The sequence below is a fragment of the Arachis ipaensis genome, chromosome B4 (genome assembly GCF_059453495.1).
Source record: "Arachis ipaensis isolate K30076 ecotype BB chromosome B4, ASM5945349v1, whole genome shotgun sequence".
Classification (NCBI taxonomy): domain Eukaryota; kingdom Viridiplantae; phylum Streptophyta; class Magnoliopsida; order Fabales; family Fabaceae; genus Arachis; species Arachis ipaensis.
In genome coordinates this window covers 136,557,761-136,580,264 of record NC_142439.1, presented here as the reverse complement: position 1 = coordinate 136,580,264, position 22,504 = coordinate 136,557,761, and positions in this window count along the sequence as shown.

Below are 22,504 nucleotides of genomic sequence, written 5' to 3'. Positions count from 1 at the left end.
CCATATTTTCATACAAAACCACAAGGTGCCATTTTCAAAACAAGCCATTTTCAACTATTTTCCAACTCAACCAAAACATGCCAATTTCAACCATTTTTGAAATCAATCAAAGTGTACCAAAATCAACATCAAGCCATCCTCAACTCACACATTGACACTTTACCAAAATTCCCAAACCACATCCAACCATTTTAACACTTCTTAATCAAATGGCTAAAGGACAAACACAATATCATGTCATACATCCTTCCTCATCCCAATTTCCAATAATACCATTTCCAATCAACCATCATTTTACACAATTAATATCATACTCACTATCACATGGTTTCATCCACAAATCAACCTTAATCATTCCCCAAGCATATATCACAACATACATATCTCTAATGCATCATCATACCATCAAGGCATCAATAATCATAATCACATATATGATCACATAATATATCTCACCGAACCAAACATACCTCATCTACATAATTTCACCCAAAATACCAAATTCCACACTTCAACTTCTCAAACTTTATTATTCAATAACCAACCTAATCATTCATATATTCATTATCTGAAATTCATCCAATCACTTGTGCCATCATACAATGCACACATCGACTTACCTTTCTTACCTCTTTCCGGCCTCCGGCCCAAAATTCACGGCCTCCGGCCCAATTTTCACAATTTAAATGCATATACCACAAATCAATACTCATTACCCAGTACATCAAATTCTCAATACACCAAACATACAAGGCCACACAATTCTCAACCCAATCATTAATTCACATTACATACCAACTATGCATATTAGCACCAACCATTTACACAATCCAAACTTAATCCTAGGGGCATCTAGCCTAGGAATTCTCATCAAAACACACGGTACTTAAATGAAACTTAAACCGTACCTCTTGTAGCCAAACCAATTGAGCCTCTTCTTTGGAAGTCTTCACCAACCTTAGCTCCAAGCCTTACCAAAGCTCCTCAAGCAATACCAATCTCCCAATTGTGCACCAACATCACCAAATACACTAACATAACCAATATCACATACATACATCAACCTAGGGCTCATAAAAATGACAAATCACAAGGGTTTGAGTACTTCTTACCTCAGCCCATACGAAGTAGGGATAGAACCCACTTGGAATCCATGTTAGAGTATCCCTAAACACCCAAAATCACAAGATTTCAACACTAACTACCCAAAAACGTGTAACAGTGGGGAATTTCGAAAACTGGGCAGAGATGAATGGAATACTCACCACAAGACGTAGATAGAATTGTAGAGGATGAGAAGAGCGATGCGTGGCCGCAAACGGCTCGTCAATCGGAGCTCCGTAGCTCAAGTTATGGTGATTTGAAGATCAAAGAGAGTTAGGTTTTCTCTCTTCTCTTCTCTCTTCCCAATTTCAGCGCCCAACACTCCTTCTTGAGGGCAAAATGAGCTGAAATGCTCATAACTAATGTTTATATATGTTGGGTCTTGGGCCCACTTAGGCCCGGTTCACTTATTTTTGTCCGTTGGCCCAATTTTGGACCAAAACCTTTAAGATTAGCGCTCTAAATCGCACTTCAAATATTTCTACCTCCCCTAATTATAATTCCTCATTTCTTAATTCTATTTACTCATAATCAGTTTTCTCAGCTGCAGTACCAGACAGGTCTCAGCCGATATTGCCGGTCAAAATTCTACTGCGCGCTTTTACGCAGAAAACTATGTCTTCCGACTCGGAAAAATTCACTGAATCCAAATATCATATTTAAATCATCAAATTCCAATTGCCAAATCTTCCAACCGTATTCGCTCCTATTTAACTTATTATTTAATTAATTTCGGTTAGACCGGGTATTACATTCTACCCTCCTAACAGAAATTTTCGCCCTCGAAAATTCCATCCATCTCTACGAGTACGCGCACGTAGTGTGCCTTTATATCCAACGCATAACAGTTCCAAGGTCTTTTTACTCTGCACGCTTCCGTTGTCGCGCTCTGATTTCTCTATCCCTGAGGTTCTCGGTCGTTCGTTCAACGCCGACCAACAGCCTCGTTCCTTACTTTTACCGTCTCATCAACTCACACCTTATTAAATCTCGAATCATGTCATCAATAAGATTGCCATCATCGTTAATCATAGCCATTATCCCACATCACTATAATCAATCAAAGCTTTCTTCGTTTTTAGAATTCAATGAGTTTGGACTAACAAGCTGACAAACCCTTAAGAATCCGCTTTCCTTTAATAATCTATAAAAGCTTTCGAGACACATCTCTTTTGTTAAAGTTACTCATATCAAAAATCATTTCCAAAAAGATAACCAACACTCCTTCAAATTCTTGGGAAAATTTTTCAGCAGCACCTCCCTAAAAAATTGGAGTTTACCACCCGTCACGGGTTCCCTCAAGCCAATCTCAGTACTGCATCAACATTTCAATTTAATGGTTTTCACATTCGTCTTTCAAAACTAATCATTATAAATCCCAAACTAAATCCAAGGTCACTATGACTAAACATCATAGTACTCATCTCTCAAACACGACAACTTGCACTCTCTCATCATCTAAATCAGATTACGCATCAATGATAATTTTCTCATCCGTTTCAGAACCATCAAGGCTCACAGTCACAATTAATTCCAATTATCTAGAATCATTATATGCATAAGCTCACTAAACTTTTAAGTACTCAAAGCATAAAGCATTTCTAATCATACCCCACTTTTCCTTATTATTACCATACTATGCTAATGCTTTAGCAAGCTTCCGCTATGCCACTTTGATTTCTCGTCAAGTATTAGTTCCATCACTTATTTCCTCAAGTACTCAACCACAACTTAGCATGACTGGAATTTCAAATCAACATTTCCAAATCCATCATTTAGGACCATTCCTTATCTATTTAAATCAAAGGAACTAAAAGTCACGGGTTCAATCCGTTTCACCAAAAATCCAGAAATCAACCAACTACATAACAAACACAACACATCATTCTCAACAGAAAATCATTTACATCTCAGGCATTTATCCATTTGTATTAAGGCAAATCCTTACTCGGACCATCCGGTTTGCTTCTCAGTCTAATATTAAGCTTGACATTCCCAGTTTTACTGTACAGGCGGTATTATAAAATCACGCACTGTCCTTTAAGCCTGATTATTGCAATTACCTCAATCTTACTGTCGCAATCGGCCCGCATCCTGACTCTCTCCTTGTTGGCAATTTCTTGATACATGCCCTGGTAACCCGTACTTGTAACATACACCTAACCCCAATCGGCACGGCCTATATGGGTGATGACTTCCACATCTCTGACAGCTCGAAACATCAGAAGCAGCCGCTGCCCCTTTTTCCCTTACCGTTTCTTTGGGACTCCTCACTCTTCGCAAAGTTATTCCGTCCTTGGGTAAAGTGTTGTATGTATCCTCTCCCATTAAACTCTTGACCCCTTGTTGGGTATTCTTGATTGTGCTCCCTGCGGTGGGACTCCCGACGGTCATTCTTCGCCTCAACAGCCTTCCTCACACATTTTTCAGCAATACGGCTCTTGTTCACAAGTTCGGAGGAGACCCTAATCTCCATCGGTCCAACGGAGCTCAGGATTTCACTTCGAAGTCCTCCCTCATACTTAACACACTTCCATTCCTCGAAGTCTCCCGGAGCTCCCTGACACATGCGGGAAAACCTGAATAGCTCCTCAAATTTGTCTGTATACTCAGATACGGACATAGTACCTTGCTTCAGCTGCAGTAACTCCAATTCCTTGGTTGTTCTGGCGAAATTTGGAAAGTACTTCTTATAGAATTCCACCTGGAAGGCATCCCAAGTGATAGGATCATTCCCCTGTTGCAGGACACGTCGAGCCCCTTGCCACCAATGTGATGCTTCCCCCGTGAACAGATAGGTAGCAAATTCAACACGCTGCTCTTTAGGCACCAACTGCGCTTGCAGTGCTCGCTCCATGGCCTGAAACCAAGTATCAGCTTCAGTCGGATTGGTGGTTCCCTTGAACTTAGGTGGATTAACCTTTAAGAAAGTTGCCAGTGTCATCGGGCCCTGAACTTCCCTTCTGCCATTGCCATTATTGTTTATCTGTTGCCCAAGAGCCTCCGCAGTGGCTTGCATAGCAGCAGCCATATTCTCCAACGCTGCCATAAGGTTTACCGGGTTATTCGGGTTGACTTCCGGTTCCTGCGTGCTAGTACGATCTCTCTCACGTCTCCGACTGGGTCCACGAGGTGCCATCTGGTTCCTATACACACCAAACAATCGATATCAAGTTGATCAGTCTCAATATCAAAAGTATAGTACTTCAAAGTACCAAAGGTACACTCATGGACTTCATGCTAGATGTATCAGTTAGATACCCTAACTAGCACAGGCACAGACTCAGAGTATGCATTGAAGCATAAGCAGTTCCATCCCTCAGGCTCACGAGGACGAACTGCTCTGATACCATAATGTAACACCCTAATATTCAAATCCTTATGCTCGAGTCATAAGTCAATGATATTACGGTGGTACGACTCTCAGGTGGATTTTTAATATATAAATATAGGTAATTTTCGAAAGGAGTATTAATCGAGAAGCCTAAAAAGAGTAGAAATAAAATCGCGAAGACGTATCACTCACGTTCAACAACGAAAAGTTAAACTGCTAAGCCGAACGCGATGTACGGACAAGGCATAAAGGAGATTAAGAGATAGATAACAGATAGATATTTATAGCATAAGTAAATAGCCACTAGTCGCGACCCGCGAAGTTTAGGTCGGCTAGGGTACAGTATGAAAGTAGATGACAACAGTATATCCTAATCTCTCCCAAAGGAAACATAAGAGCCTCTATAGGCAAGTTCCAAAAGAGTTCAATACATAATATAATCTTTTCAAAACAAAGGTGGAGAGATTCTAAGCAAAACACAAAGTAGAGAAAATAAATATCTTTGCCGTCTCTCTTAGACGAACCACAGCTCACTTCTGAGCACCTGGACCTGTATCTGAAAAACAAGAGATATATACGGAATGAGAACCCCGGGCCCATGGGTTCCCAGTATGGTAAAAGTGCCAAATAAGTACAATGCACTGCAATAAAAAAACTCACTAAGCATCCTAAACTTCTTCACCAAATATCCAGCCTAGATTCTCACTAATCCATGAATAGGCAACTGTCGTAAGGGGATACTAAATCTAGTTCCTGTTACACATCTTTCCCAACTCGCTGACTCTTCCACGAATCAGACTCAAAATCATAAACAAAACTATCACCAGTTGTTCTACCTCAGCAATTTTGTATCAATACATCATACTCTCACCTGGAGCTAGTGAAACCACATCACTGCGTCTTCCCAGGGAGCTCAAATTATCTCATTCGATGATCATCATCATCATGCAATCGTATCATCAAATCACCTTATCAAGAACAGCCCCCAACATCCACCGACACCAGCATGAGGGCCTCTCAGTTGTACAAACACAAGCAATACAGGCAAGTAATACACAAATAAGGTACAAGTAGAACAAGTAGCACATAATCAGGTAACATAGCATATATGAAGTAGAAATCCAAAACAAATAGGCAAACCCAAACAATTCAAACATATGCAAATGATGTATGCCTGCCCTATGGCTGATGATATCATCTGTCGGTTATATAGCCAACCCGACATGTCCTGGTAGCTAACCATTGGACCGAAACACTCCTTGCGGAGCAAGTAGGTTTGAGCTACAACCCACTTGCTACTACCCGCTCAACCCAGAGCCAGTGGAGTAACCACTACTGCGGCTACTACCCAGGCGGGTGTTTAAAAGCACAACCTGGAGTGAGTGGATTCACCACTACTGCCGCTACTACCCAGGCGTCACAATCTCTGACCTGGAGCAAGTGGGACGAACCACAACCCTTGCTACTACCCAGGTATCTTAAGCATTGACCCGGAGCAAGTGGGACGAACCACAACCCTTGCTACTGCCCAGGTATCTCAAACATATATTCATTCAATCTCAATTCATATTATAAATCCTCATTGTTATCAAATTTCAAACATTAACCTGGAGCAAGTGGGACGAACCACAACCTTTACTACTACACAGGTATCACAAATACTCATTTATTCAAAAATCCATAATTTAACTCATTTATCATAATCATCCTTTTCCGTCTCATACCCGGAGCAAGTGGATAACGCCACTGCCTACTTCCCAGGGTCACACATCACATTTCAACATTCTCCATTATTATTCATTTAACACATTCATTCATTAATTATATATGCTTTTATACTCAGCCATAACCAATAATGGCTTTGCCATAACCCGGCAATAACTCAGCCATCTGGCTCATGGTTCAATCAAGAACCAGCCATTTATCAATAAATATAGCCCTTCGGCTCATGGCATACACGGTACTTCCACCGTCATCCTCCATATCTCATATAATCATCTTTGATCATCATTGATCATAACTTTTCCCCTTGCTTCACTCGCAAGTTACAACATCTCCTAGCTCCTTTCTCATTGCTAGGCATATCATAATGATTTAATACAAAAGGGGTGAGATCGGAGGCTTAGAAGTATGAGATTTGGCTTTAAAAACTCAAAAATCAACTTTGGCATGAAAACAGGGCCACGCGTACGCGCACTCCACGCGCACGCGTGGATGGCCACAAAACTCATCGACACGCAAGCGTCATACGTGCGGACGCGCGGGTTGAAAAATAGCTAAACGACGCGCACGCGTCAGCCACGCGTACGCGCGGATACATTTGTGCCCCAGGCACAAAACTGGCACAACTCTCGGGAAAATGGCTGGGCATTTCGTGCAGCGCATCGACGCGCCCGCGCACACCACGCGCACGCGTGAATGGTGCTTTCTTAAAGGAACGGCGCGTACGCGCGGAGGGTCGTTCTGCTAAAAATTTTCTAAGTTAAAAGCTGCAGAATTTACAGATTCAATCCCCAATCTTCCGACGGACATAACTCTCCCATTTTAAATCTTTTTTCACCCGTTCTTTGAACAGCACGGACATCCCGGATCCAATTTCATTTTTAAACAAATTTGGCACAAAACAGAGATCCGTAGTCTAAGTTATGTCCCGTCAAATTATTCCCAAAAACCATATTTTCATACAAAACCACAAGGTGCCATTTTCAAAACAATCCATTTTCAACTATTTTCCAACTCAACCAAAACATGCCAATTTCAACCATTTTTGAAATCAATCAAAGTGTACCAAAATCAACATCAAGCCATCCTCAACTCACACATTGACACTTTACCAAAATTCCCAAACCACATCCAACCATTTTAACACTTCTTAATCAAATGGCTAAAGGACAAACACAATATCATGGCATACATCCTTCCTCATCCCAATTTCCAATAATACCATTTCCAATCAACCATCATTTTACACAATTAATATCATACTCACTATCACGTGGTTTCACCCACAAATCAACCTTAATCATTCCCCAAGCATATATCACAACATACATATCTCTAATGCATCATCATACCATCAAGGCATCAATAATCATAATCACATATATGATCACATAATATATCTCAACCGAACCAAGCATACCTCATCTACATAATTTCACCCAAAATACCAAATTCCACACTTCAACTTCTCAAACTTTATTATTCAATAACCAACCTAATCATTCATATATTCATTATCTAAAAATCATCCAATCACTTGTGCCATCATACAATGCACACATCGACTTACCTTTCTTACCTCTTTCCGGCCTCCGGCCCAAAATTCACGGCCTCCGGCCCAATTTTCACAATTTAAATGCATATACCACAAATCAATACTCATTACCCAGTACATCAAATTCTCAATACACCAAACATACAAGGCCACACAATTCTCAACCCAATCATTAATTCACATTACATACCAACTATGCATATTAGCACCAACCATTTACACAATCCAAACTTAATCCTAGGGGCATCTAGCCTAGGAATTCTCATCACAACACACGGTACTTAAATGAAACTTAAACTGTACCTCTTGTAGCCAAACCAATTGAGCCTCTTCTTTGGAAGTCTTCACCAACCTTAGCTCCAAGCCTTACCAAAGCTCCTCAAGCAATACCAATCTCCCAATTGTCACCAACATCACCAAATACACTAACATAACCAATATCACATACATACATCAACCTAGGGCTCATAAAAATGACAAATCACAAGGGTTTGAGTACTTCTTACCTCAGCCCATACGAAGTAGGGATAGAACCCACTTGGAATCCATGTTAGAGTATCCCTAAACACCCAAAATCATAAGATTTCAACACTAACTACCCAAAAACGTGTAACAGTGGGAAATTTCGAAAACTGGGCAGAGATGAATAGAATACTCACCACAAGATTTAGATAGAATTGTAGAGGATGAGAAGAGCGATGCGTGGCCCCAAACGGCTCGTCAATCGGAGCTCTGTAGCTCAAGTTATGGTGATTTGAAGATCAAAGAGAGTTAGGTTTTCTCTCTTCTCTTCTCTCTTCCCAATTTCAGCGCCCAACACTCCTTCTTGAGGGCAAAATGAGCTGAAATGCTCATAACTAATGTTTATATATGTTGGGTCTTGGGCCCACTTAGGCCCGGTTCACTTATTTTTGTCCGTTGGCCCAATTTTGGACCAAAACCTTTAAGATTAGCGCTCTAAATCGCACTTCAAATATTTCTACCTCCCCTAATTATAATTCCTCATTTCTTAATCCTATTTACTCATAATCAGTTTTCTCAGCTGTAGTACCAGACAGGTCTCTGCCGGTACTGCCAGTCAAAATTCTACTGCGCGCTTTTACGCAGAAAACTATGTCTTCCGACTCGGAAAAATTCACTGAATCCAAATATCATATTTAAATCATCAAATTCCAATTGCCAAATCTTCCAACCGTATTCGCTCCTATTTAACTTATTATTTAATTAATTTTGGTTAGACCGGGTATTACATCCTCTTCCTTGCTCTGTTCCTTTGAATTCATGTTACTTTCTTTTCCCCTTTTCAGAATGGCCACCAAGAAAGGAAAAGAGAAAGCCACTCCCAAACCACCAACAAGAAGAGGAACAAAAAGAGCATTAGTGGCAGAGCTTTCTTCAACTGCAGTCAAGACCTCAACAAAAAGAATTAAGAGGATTATAAAGGTTGATGAAAAAGAGAGAGCCTTCCCAGCAAAGGACACTGCGCGATTTCCCAATCGCTACTGTGAGCAGATGTTCCCTATCCTGGCAGAACGGAGCTACAACAACGAATACCTTCTTATCCTCCCGCCCAATATTGCTACCTTTGTTGAGCCGCAAATTGAACGAAGACAATGGGGTTTCCTCCAGAGACAGCCAAGGCAAGTTAATCTTTCTTGGGTAGTTGAGTTCTACTCTAATTTACACCTGCCGACCCTGCAGTCTGTCTATGTCCATCAGAAGCAAGTCCCCATTATAGAAGAGGCCATTCAGCAAGCTCTAGATCTTCCCCCTGCTCCAGAAGGATTGGACGCCTTTCAAGAAGCCTCACTCAAGCACCGGATGTACCAATTTGACTGGGACGCCGTTCTCAGAGTTATCGCACTACCTGACAGCAGATGGATCTACGGATACCACCGTTCCCGTCCTAAGGGAATATCGGCTTCTGCACTTACCTTGGAGGCTCGCGTATGGGCACAGATCATGTCCCACTACGTCTTTCCGAGCACTCACGAATCCTCCTTCACTACAGACATGGCCGTTCTACTATGGTGCATCCTTACAGACCAGCCTCTAAATCTACCAAGACACATCCGGAATGCCATGGAATATGTACAGATTGCGGGTAATTTACCTTTCCCTGCCTTGGTCTCAGATCTCGTCTCGGCAGCCGGAGTCTCCTACAGAGCTGGGGACACAAAAGCCATGCTTCCATGGGATGATCAGTACGTCCCTAACGGGAAGTATATTAGACTTTCAGCAGCCACTACTAGCCAGCCTACTGAACCGGCTGAGGACATTCCCCCCTTCAGCACCACAAGCACTTACAACAACCCAACTGCTCTATCAGATACTTGAAAAGTTAGATCGGCAGGAACAGAAAGCTAAGCTAAGAGAGCGCCATAACAAGCGCCGATTCACAAACCTTAAGGAGCTGATTATGGGAAAATTCAAGGACTCAGACACCCTGGACTCCATTTCTTTTACCAGCACAGGGAGCCATGATGGTCTCGACTGTGGAGATACTGCTACCAGCCCACCCTTGTTCCTAACAGATGGCACCGAGGACGGTGCAAAGCCTTAAGTGTGGGGAGGTCGGTCAGTACCTGACTTCCGGAGGTAATTTCTCTTCCCTAACACCAATAAATTAGGATATTTAGTTAGTTTTTCTTTTGTAGAATAGGATAAATTGCATAGTAATAGGTTAGTTGCATACATGTTCTACTTGATTGAAAAGACAATAAGTTTCTTCTAAGACCCTATCTTTAGAACAAAATTTCACTAATTTTAACCAAAACTCTTATGTTAAAACTGCTTGAAGTTGTATTTGGAACATGATTTTTGAGCCAAAGAACACACAACCTGTGAGATATGAGCCCAAATACATGGTTACATTATTTAACCATAATTATTTTATTCTTGTGTGTTTACTTCTCTATGATTGTAATCTATATTTTGTTTCATCCTATATGTCCAATGTTTAATATATTTATACGTTTGCATATGATTGAGGCCATTATTTGTTTAAACTCACTTATCCAAATTAAGCCTACCCTCTCAATTACCTTTGTTAACCACTTTGAGCCTTTAAATCCCATTTGTTCTGTATTTTACCACATTACTAGCCTTAGGCGGAAAAACAACTTTATACCCCAATTGAATCTTTGGTTAGCTTAAGATAGAATTGTGTGTGTTAATTAAATATGGGAAATTGTGGAAACACAAGATAATAAGGGAATGTGTCATGATAATACAATGGGAATTTGGGTACCTACTCATGTGAAACTATAAGAATTAAAAATCTATGTGCATTGATTAGCTATGTTTATTTTTATGTTTATGTTGAAAAAAAAATCCAAAAATATCCAATAAATAAATAAGGGGATAAAATTACCCCAATGCTAAGTTAAGAATTCAAAGATCAATGCATGTATGATAAAATTAAAATAAAAAGTTGATACATGAGTATGGAATGTGAAAGAGAAATTTTGGGTAGCTAGGTGTGAATTTTAAGTTATATAGAATATATATATGTTGGGTTGAAGCTTGGGTTAATTAAAGATTCAATTTATAAGCTTACTTAACCATATATGTATCCTTACCCTTACCTTGGCCCCATTACAACCTTGAAAAGACCTCATGATGTTTGCATTAATATATTAAATGTTGTTGATTGGTTAGGAGAAGAACAAAAAAATTAGAAAGCATGATTAGAGAAGGATCGAGTGATTGCCCTATACACTAGAGAGATTAGAGTGTACATACATCATCAGTGAGGGTTCAATGCTTAAATTTCTATGTTCCCTGCTTTCATGAACTGCCTTCTTGCATTTTTTATCTATTCTTACTGTATAAGAATTGAATTAGTGGAGTTTGAATTGTGATTGTCTTGAAGAGCCTATTTACTTTGATCAAGTGGACAAGAATCATATAGTTGCATTCATATATATAGGTTGCATTGCATTACATGAGTTCTACATGTTCCTACTCATTTATTTTATCTCCTTCAACTAAGCATAAGGACATGCTAATGTTTAAGTGTGGGGAGGTTGATAAACCACTATTTTATGGTTTATATTGTGCTTAATTATATGGTTTCATCAATTCTTTACCCACTTAATTCATATAATTGGCATGCATTTATATTTCCTTCCTAAAATTAGTACATGATTGAATATTTGCTTCCTAAAGACTTTTAATTATGTATTTTAATTCTCCTTTATTCCATTCGATGCCGTGATCTGTGTGTTAAGTGTTTCAGGCTTTATAGGGCATGAATGACTTGGAGATTGGAAAGGAAGCTTGCAAAAATGGAAGGAACACAAGAAATTGAGGAGATGACCAGCGAGAAGTGACGCGGACGCATGGCTCACGCGACCGCGTGACATAGAGGAAATCGTAGTGACGCGAACGCATGGCTCACGCGACCACGCGGATTGGAACTGCACAAGTGACGCGGAGGTGTGGACGACGCGCATGCGTGGCAAGGCAAAACGCCGAATGACGCGTCCGCATGAATGACACGATCGCGTGACATGCCCGATCTGCAGAATCTGCAGAATTCGCTGGGGGCGATTTTGGGCCCTGTTTTGACCCAATTTTCGGCCCAGAAGAGCAGACTAGAGCCAAGGAATATGCAGAAACGAAAACAACAATTCATTACAGACAATTCTCAGTTTTAGATCTAGTTTTTACTCCTCTTCTAAGTTTTCTCTCTACACATTCATAGTTCTTAGGATTTTATTTCTATTGCTTTTTGCATTGGGATATTGAGAAGATTTATTACCTCAGCAAGACTTCGTCATTCTAGTTTGTTTTCTTTACCTGTCTCTTACTCTTCCATGTCCTTTATTTACTCAGAGTTACTATTGGATTAGTTTTAGGATTTATTAATACAAGAATTATTTTTATTTTTAATCGATCCCTTTGATTATTATTTATCATGTCTTTCTTTAATTCCCTTTTCATGTTATGAATTCTACATTCACAATGAGCGAGTAGTTCCATAACTTGGATGGGAGTTGATTGAAAAGAAGACCTTGAGTTGGGATGCTTAAAAGAAAAATTGTAATTGGGTTTATTGTTGGATTTCTCTCTAGTCATTGACACCAATCCTTCCAAGTAAGCGGATTGGGACTTGTGAATAGAAATAGCTTTCCAACTTGCTTGACTTTCCCTTACCTAGTAAGGGATAACTAAACAGAACAACCCCCAATTATCAATTAATCTTGAGAGTACTCCAATAAGAATAGGGCTTCCAACTAATCCACTCCCAGCCAAGGCTTTTATTTAAAATTACATAATTTCTCTAATTTAATTTCCTGTTATTCAACTCAAACCATTTTTTGAAAACATCTGATTAATAAAATAGCACACTTTTCTGCAACTCATTGGGAGACGACCTGGGACTCATATTCCCAGTATTTTAATTTAAATTTTGTGACAACCTTCTAAATTGATAAGCAGATTCCTGGTTGGTTAAGAACTGTACTTGCAACGTATTCCTTATATTAATTTCTTAACTCGCCAATTTTCACCACGTCAGTCGTCAAAGCTTGAGATGGACCTGAGAGGCAGATTGCCGAACCATTTAATTGCTGTCTTCGTCAAGGTAGTCGGGAAGGCTTTGCACCGAATTGCATCTGAGGCATCGGTGAGATACATTCTACTTCTGAAATTACTGAGATGATAGCTGGGATCTGATGTGCCGTCGTACGGAGTCATGTCAGGGGGTTTGAAGTCTTTTGGGATTTTGGCCTTTATGATCTCTTTGGTGAATGGGTCTTGATCCTTGCGGGGGTTATCTTCATAATTGGATCGGGTAGTTTTAGCTTTGAGGTCGGCTTCAAGCTTTAGGAGCTTGTCCTCTAACTCTCGGCGTCACCTGGCTTCCCTTCGTAGGTCTCTCTCGGCTTCCCTTTGATATTCGACCTCTTTTCGAGTTGTTTGAGGCGATCTTGAAGTGCCTCTATGACTCTTGTGCTTGGCGAATTCTTGTCTTTGTTAGGCTGAGTAGTGTCGTCTGGTGTGACGTCTGCGTTCTTATGTGGCGTTCTGTTCTCCAAATTAGAATTGTGGTCGTTGTCAAGGTTGTCCATCATGGTGATGGGATGACTTCCAGGTTCCCTGGCAACGGCGCCAATGTTCTGAGGGTTACCTAAAACTGTAGGTCGATCTCGGATGAGATCTACTGTGGTGGTCGGCGCTGATGTGTCCGACTTGTTGGACTTGTTGGTGATGCTGATCCTTCGTCATTGGAGGGTGGTGGTACCTACAAGGGACTCCGATGCTTAAGTTAGCAAAGGTATTAAGCAGGTTTTTAGTAGAATCAGAGTATGAGTTATACCTGGGTGCTCCAGTGTATTTATAATGTTGTAGAGTGATCTTTTTCCTGGAGATAAGATAGTTTAGTTATCTTATCTTATCTTTGAGTGGAGTTATCTTTATCTCTGTGGGAACCGCCCTTATCTCTCTAGGCGTGAGCTGCCTTTGGACTTGGGTCGTGTTCCTCTGTTTGGGCCCTTTTCTGGGCTTTCCTGGTGACTTGGCCGAACTCTTTTAAAGAGGTCGGGTAGTTCTGACCTGAAGAGGTCGGTCGATTCAGCCCGGGTCGGACAACTCGATCCAGGGTATGAACAGTAATATTTTTCAATTCTTACACAATAAAATTCATCAATGTATATGAAAAAATAAAAATGAATAAAATTTAAACGATCACTGATAATTATCTCAAAAGACAATAAGATCCCAAAAACAAATTAAATCTAATATTCCAAGCTGGTACTTAATAGACAGATCAGTAGTTTATCATGCCACATAGGTATGCTCTATTAAGCATAGAAGAGAGAGGTCATTTACAGAAGGGTTAAACAGTCTCACAGAATTAAAGATCAAGAATCAGAAAGAAAATTTTTTTTATTAGGAGTCTTATTATCTTTCAGAGTAATTGTGAAGGGTTGTTTAGAGTTTTTTTAAATAATTTTTTATAATTATTTTATATAACATAATTTTTATAATTTTATAAAAATAATTCTATAATTACATATCTATTATATCTAAAATTATACAATTATTCTAATACTAATTAATAAAATATTAAATAAGATAAGTTTAGACTGTTTAAATTGATTTTTGATTGTCTTTCAAATAATATTCTATTTTATTGATAATATGTAAAATGGAGTCAATATTCATGGTCAAATATTTAATGCGCTTTTAAATTAGTAATCTTCTCAATAATTATGAGAATATATATAATATCAAAAGCATCTAATTTTATTAATTTAATGTGAATGCATTAATATTTAAATCTTACCATCAATATACGTTCATGCATCTCTACACAATTGTTCTAGATGAAAACCCAATATGATTGATACGAAATGCATATATAAATACAAACCGTTGCAGCCAGGGGAATCATCAAGGGTTCATATGAAAAAATATTGATCACCATGTCAGATATTTATTCCATATTATTTGATTCTTCCATTTTCATATGGCACTTTCATTTTCTATCACAATTTTTTTCTTCCTATCCTCATTCACTGACCTACGTACATATACAACCTTCAACATTAATGAACTTCAAATTGATCATCATATCAAGTCAATAAAGTACCAAAGGATTAGATTATTTTTGTTTTTATTGCTACTATATGTTTTTAATCATAACCGATTTTGGGAATTCATGGTGGCAAAAATGAAAACAAACCTCAGCATTGTTGGTGATGATACTGCAAAAGATTATTTTTCCTTGCAAGCTTCACCATAACATTCAGGATTTTATGCTATTCTTAAATATTATGGTGAACTCAGGTGAAAATAAATGAGATCTACTTTTAGTATATCTTATTGATTTGAACCGGAGCTCTTTGATTACAAAAACCTTCCAAATCCAATGTGCCAGTTGAACATTGATAAATAAGATTTAATTGATGTATGTACAATGATATTTCATTTTTATTATAGTCAGGTGAAAAGTGAGATCTAATGTATGTTACAATGGTGTATTAAATTTAAAACTTTTCATATTTTTTACTTGTACTTTTTATATGTAATGAATATCTATTTTGAATTTGGTGTTGTCATAAAATCACATTTATTTTAAAAGTTTAAATTGATAGAAGAAGATATATAATTAATTATATTTTTAAATGATTTTTGTTTAAAAATTTACAATTTTTTTATTTTTTTTCAATTTTTTTATCTCCAATATTAGCATATATTTTTTTATCATCAAACGAGAAGTGTCGGAGAATATGTGAAAATATTATTTCTTTTCTAACTATTAACAAAAAAAAATAGATGAATGTCCAATTTAGATTTTGTTGCATTTTTTTGCATAGATAACTAAATTAAATAAAAGACATGACAAAATTATTTTTTTCTTTAAATTGGTTGAACTTAACTTATAATCATATATTATTGAATAGATCTAGCTAAAATTTAAGGATAAATTATCAAAAATATTTAAAAGATTTTTTCTTGTTAAAATTACATCCTGAAAGATCAAACTAACAAAAATTTTATCAAGAATTAAAATCAAAATAAATTAAAGATAATCAAAAGAATATTATTTTTTATAAATATCAAATAGTGAATAACGAGAAACCTTAAATGTTGTGTACGTAAGAGTGTAATATGAATAAATTTAGCGTGTTATAATATCAAAAATTGAAAGATGTGCAAACTTGTCTAATCTATTAAAAAGAAAATAAAAGATCAAACGTCTAGGTGAATAATTGGACATACATCTTATGATGAGTATCAATTAAAGAAACACATTAAAAAAAAATAAAAATATAGCACAAGGATCAATAGGGATCCGTCAAAGGGGATAATAATCAGATATTCGGATCCAACTATATCTATCAAGTATTTATTCCAAAGTTAGACAAATAAATAGATTTTCTAAACAAACCTTAAATTGTACAAAATTCCAAAGTATTAATAAGGATGTATTTTTTTTTTCAAAATTTAAAAAATTACATATGGATCGGACAAAGATTTGAACATTAAAAGAAATTTGAATATAAAAATGGAATTCAAATGATAAGGCCGAAAAGATATACTCTTAACATGCAATGTAAATCATCTATGTTTCTAATACGAATAAGTTTGTAACAAGTGTATTTTATGAATAAATTTCAAATTTTTTACAACTGACACGCTATATATTTAATTCATAGAATTAATGATAAAATTAGTCACTAAAAAATAGTTTGTTCATTGAATTTATTTTCAAAATTTTTTTAATTAAATTAGTCCATAAAAAATTTAAAATTAATCGCATTCCTCCTTTCGTTAATGAATTACCAATGACATCAAGAGTATCTTCTCAACCCCCATAAATTGTTGATCTCTTTTATCATTTTTGAATTTTTCATCGTGATGAAAAACAATTGTTTTCTGCATTTTTTTTTAACGAACGAGCTCAACACTTAAGTGGAGCAAAGAAAGACAAAAAACAGCAAAAAGGACAAAATAATTCCGATGTCATCACAGGCATAGCCATCAACAACATGAATTATTTACCACACCACTCTGTAATACTTGAAAATGTTTGAGCCACACAATCTACGACTCCTGTTGTCTTGCTCTGAAATATGACATCATTCCGTCGTAACCAAATGTTCCATATAGCTGAGAAGAACCCAACTAGCCAAAACTTGCACCTCTCTTTTTTCATCGGTATTGATCTCCAACTCTCAAAGTATTCTTTCAAAGTACCGGGTGCAGTCTACATCTGTCCAAATCCTGAGATCCATGTACATCACACCTGTCAAGAGTACTCACAAGTAACAAATAAGTGTTGTATGTTTTCAACATCTTTCTTGCACAACACGCACATATTATCATTCTATGATAAGATTCCCAGTTTATTTAGCCGATCCTTTGTATTGACACGGCCTACCAAAACAAACCAAGTGAACAACTCGACTCGAGGTGGAACTAAACCTCTCCAAATTTCCTTTGTGATCTGAACCTCAGAAGCTCCTCATCAAATGTCTCTTCCTGCAAAACGTGTACAAATGAGTTAGTCGAATAAATGCCTTCCTTGTCAAATTTTCACACCACTCTATCTTACACTTCTGCTATCAATTTAACATATTGCAAGACATGAAGCATCTGGTCCAAGGTATCTATCTCCCATTGACGTAGTTCCCTCCTCCATTAGAAATGCCAAACCCACTCTATCCCATTCCAGAACCCACAATCCCCAATTACTGATCCTTTATGTATTTACCAATGTTCTGAAAACCGGACCGGACCGGCCGGTTCAACCCGGTTAACCGAAAACCGGTCATGTAGCCGGTCCGGTCCATGAACAAAACCGCGCTGCAAAAAACCGGCGAAAAAACCGGCCAAACCGGTGGTTAACCGGTGAACCGGACGAACCGGGCCGGTTTTTATACGTGCCGGTTTTTTCCCCTACTAGTCAAACGGCGTCGTTTCTTTAAAAAAAAAAAAAAAAAAAAAAAAAAAAAAAAAGAAAGGGGATGAAGAACGCGTGACTTGCTGAGGCTGCCACTCCCAAAATTGAAAACCCAAATCCAAAATCCCTAATCTCTATTCTCCTTCTCCAAAATCTTCTAAGAAGTGAAGGCTGAAGAGTGAAGAACTGAAGATTGAAGAACCCTCCACCGCCACTCCCAACCATCAGCTCCACTCCCAATCTATTCTCCACTCTCCAACATTGAAGCAGCTTCTGCATACAACGGATCAGAGGACGCCGTGAAGAACACCCGACGTTCGGCCACCTTCGGGCACCGTCGCCGACGTCCGCGCACCGTCGCGCACCGTCGCCCACGCTCGCGCACCTGGGTTTCTGGGTTTCTCCGTTTCTGGCTTCTAGGTTTCTCCACTTCTGGGTTTCTGGATTTCTGGGTTTAGGGCTTCTGGGTTTGTGGCTTCTGTTCGTGGCTTCGTGCTGTGTTGTTTTCTGGTTTTTCTTCGTTCTTCTCTTGAGGTAAGATCGGGTTTCTGGCGTCTGTTCAGTGTATACTGTTTTAATTTTTTTTCTGGCTTCTGTTCTTTTATTTTTTTTATATGATTAATCAAATGTGGAATGAATTTGTTGTATACTTGTATGTTGGATTTGAGAATAAAATTGATGCATGTTGAAATTGAAAATTATGTTATGCTCTGTTCTTCAATTTTTATTTTTTTTTGAATCTTTTCAAGTCTACTCTGTTTAGTTTTTTTATTTTGTCGATTCTGCTCTATTGAATGCATATAAAATTATAAATTGTATGAACTTTGAACTATAAATTGATATATTGGTCTGGATTCTGGGTTGCTGGCATTCTGAATTTAGATGGAACAGTCAGAAAATGATCAACAACAACAACATAATGCTGGACAAGAATCTCAGACAGCTTCATCGGTTCTTGTTCTGTTTTTCAATTAATTTTTTTATTTTGTTAATTATTCTTGTTTTGTTTTTCAATTTTGTTTATTTTGAATTTCGGTATATAAATTCAATTCTGCTATGTTGGATTTGGCTATATTGAGTTTTGTTTATTTCTGCTCTGTTGAATACTGCTCTGTTGAATACTGCTCTGTTGAATTTTGGGGTTTAAAATTTAAATTCAATTCTACTCTGTTAATTATGTTGAATGAATGTCATATGAGTTATATGGATTGATATATTTTTCTGGATTCTAGATTGCTGTCATTTTGAATTTAGATGGAACAGCCACAAAATGATCAGCAACTACAACATAATTCTGTGGGCATCTTCAAGGCTAGAAATTATGGAATTAGCCCTCTCTAGTTGCTTGTTGAGAACCATTGTGAGAACTTCATAGAGTAGTTGAGAAAGAGTGCTTCTTCTAACACACTTTTAGTTTTTTTTGGCTTATAAGTTAATAAGTTATAAGTTATAACCATGATCCAATCATGCATGTGATATAATCTGTACAGTTAGTCTTCAAGCTTATTTAAAAACGTAGCAGGTGTAATATGTATGTTTATTTATTTATTCTGTTTATTTTGATGTTAGAAATCTTGTGAAGTTGGTATTAGTGCTATTAAAATATAAAGTGCATGATTTCGGTGCAATTAAAATAAGGTGACCTTAAAATAATTGTGAAGTGCTAGTTAAAACATATAATTTTTTAATACAGCTAAATATTAGGGGAGGAAAATGATGCTGCACTCTATCCCCTATAAGGTGACCTTAAAATAATTGTGAAGTGCTAGTTAAAACATATAATTTTTTAATACAGCTAAATATTGCTGTCATTGTGAGAACCATTGTATTTTGATTGACTTCATTTAGTGATTTTGTTCAGGTTCACTTTTCTTTTCAACAATTAATATTTAGTCATTGACTGTAAATGTATTTAATTTGTGTAAATTTGTGTTTGTAAATTGTAGTTGTTACTAATTAGAAATTTTTATTTTTGAAGATAGAACAACTAGATAGTGATCAAGCATTACATATATTAATTTTTAATAATTTTTTTTAATATTTAATTAAACCGGTTGAACCCCGGTTGAACCCCGGTCGGACCATTAAACCAGTGAACCAGTTGCCTTACCGGTTCATTGACCGGTCCGGTTCTCGCAACCTTGGTATTTACTATGGATCTCCAAATATTTTTCATAGGACTGGTCAAAAATACACAAATCAGGAGACAATATGAATCATAATAATTTTACAATCATAATAATATTACAATCAATTCTACTAGATAACTAATTAAGGGTGCAGCTAATAAGTGAAAAAAAGCCCATTTACAAAAAAAAAATAATACCTCAACTCCAGAGTCACCTTAATTTCACTTTCAATCCCATTCACAGTAAAATAAACAACCACAAAAAACAAAAATAAACATCTGAAACATTACAAAAAAAGATCTATAATTATTGTAAAAGAATATCCAAAACTCTTTCACTTGTGGTATAGAAAAACACATCCTTTTCGGATATAGAAACTCCAAAACCTAATAAAAGAGATATCGAAAATAATTTTAAAAAATCCAAAACCTAATAAAATGAGACATCTAAAATTGTTGGAAAAAGAACATCTGAAAACTAAGAAAAGAAACATCTAAAGCTATTCAAAAAAATCATTCAAATCCTAAAAAAAAGGAAGATCAAAATTAAAATAAAAGAAAAAATACATTCAAAATATATAACAAAAAAAAACAACCACAAAAAATAAAAATAAACATCCGAAACTGTAACAAAAAGAAACATCCAAAATCATTGTAAAAAAATTATCGAAATTTTTTTCAATTATAGTAAAAAAGAAGCATCACTTTCGAATATAGAAACATCCAAAACCTAACAAAAGAGAGATATCCAAAAGTGTTTAAAAAAATTCAAAACCTAACAAAACAAGACATCCAAAATTATTGAAAAAAGAGCATCCGAGAACTAAGAAAAGAAACATCTAAAACTATTAAAAAAATTATCTAAAACCTAAAAAGAAGAAACATCCAAAATTTAAGAAAAAGAAACATCTAAAACATATAATAAAAACACATACAAAATCTAGAAAAAAGAAACATTTAAAACTTGTAAAAAGAATCATTCAAAATTTAGAAGAAAGTTCGCGGGTAGCAAGTGTGATGTCGAGGCCTCTTGCTAAGAGTCTTTTGGTAAACCTGGGATTGGGTTGATGTTGTTGTGCGCTAAAAATGCCACCAACAGAACGTAAAGCTCTTTTTTGTCATTGAAGCCATGGTTTCACAAATAGAAACTAACATAGGGATGGAGATATTATTAGAGCATTATTGGTTTTTTTTTTATGAATCTTGATTAGTGAATATGCAGGATGACAAATTGCAAGGGAAGGCGTTGCGGCACGAGAAATTGCAGGGGGTGCACATCACAACACGAAAAATTGTAGGGTAAGGTGTGCGCATCACGAGATGAGGTGTTACATGGAGAGGCGCAGCGTCACAACGATCAGGGTCGGAAGGGAGGGGCGCAGTGCCACGGAGAAAAGAGTTGGGAAGAGAATGCGGCAGCGCACGGGAGGAATTGCAAAGAGAGGTAACAGCGTCGCGGGGGAGAGCAATTGGAGGGGGAGGTCACAATAGGGGGTTGAGATTGGATGACGCGTGTTTCTAAACCTAATCCTAATTTTTGGAAATTTCAAATACAATTTTTTAAAAAATTTTGAAAAAGTTGTTCATGTTGGTTATACATAGAGTTGGTTACCTATACTTTCTCTTTTACCAAAGAAATTTCTACATTAAATGTTAAAATTTTTTAACATACATATAAAATCCGTATGAATCACTGATGCGCATTTAGACGAAATTTACATAGATTATTATTTTTATCCCAAATAAATCTGGGTGAAATATTTTGGATTATTTTAGAGGGTAGTTAAAACTAATATAGCAAAAAATTTGAGGCTAATTATACACAAATTTATAATAGAATTACCAATTTTCAAAACGAGTCTCAAATAAGTGTGAAGTTATTATGCACGTTCAAATGAAATACAAACAAATTCTAATTTTTGTCTTAAACTCGTTACTAATTTGTTTAAAATTTTTTGTGTGCCATAAAAAAATGTTTGATAAGAAATTTTTGGACCAAATTTAGCTGAGTTGGAATCTATTTTTTTATAACCTACACCGTAATCCGTTAAAAAAGTTATTTTAAACAACAAATATATTTATTTAGTACTTAATTTGATGGCTAATTTTTTTATAAACTAAATTGATATGATTAGATAATAAAAAATTAAATTCACTTTTCAACAAAATTTTTTTTTCATAATTATTCCTGACAACATTCTAGACTTTGTTTTTTCCTTAAATACTCTTAATTCTAAATAATAA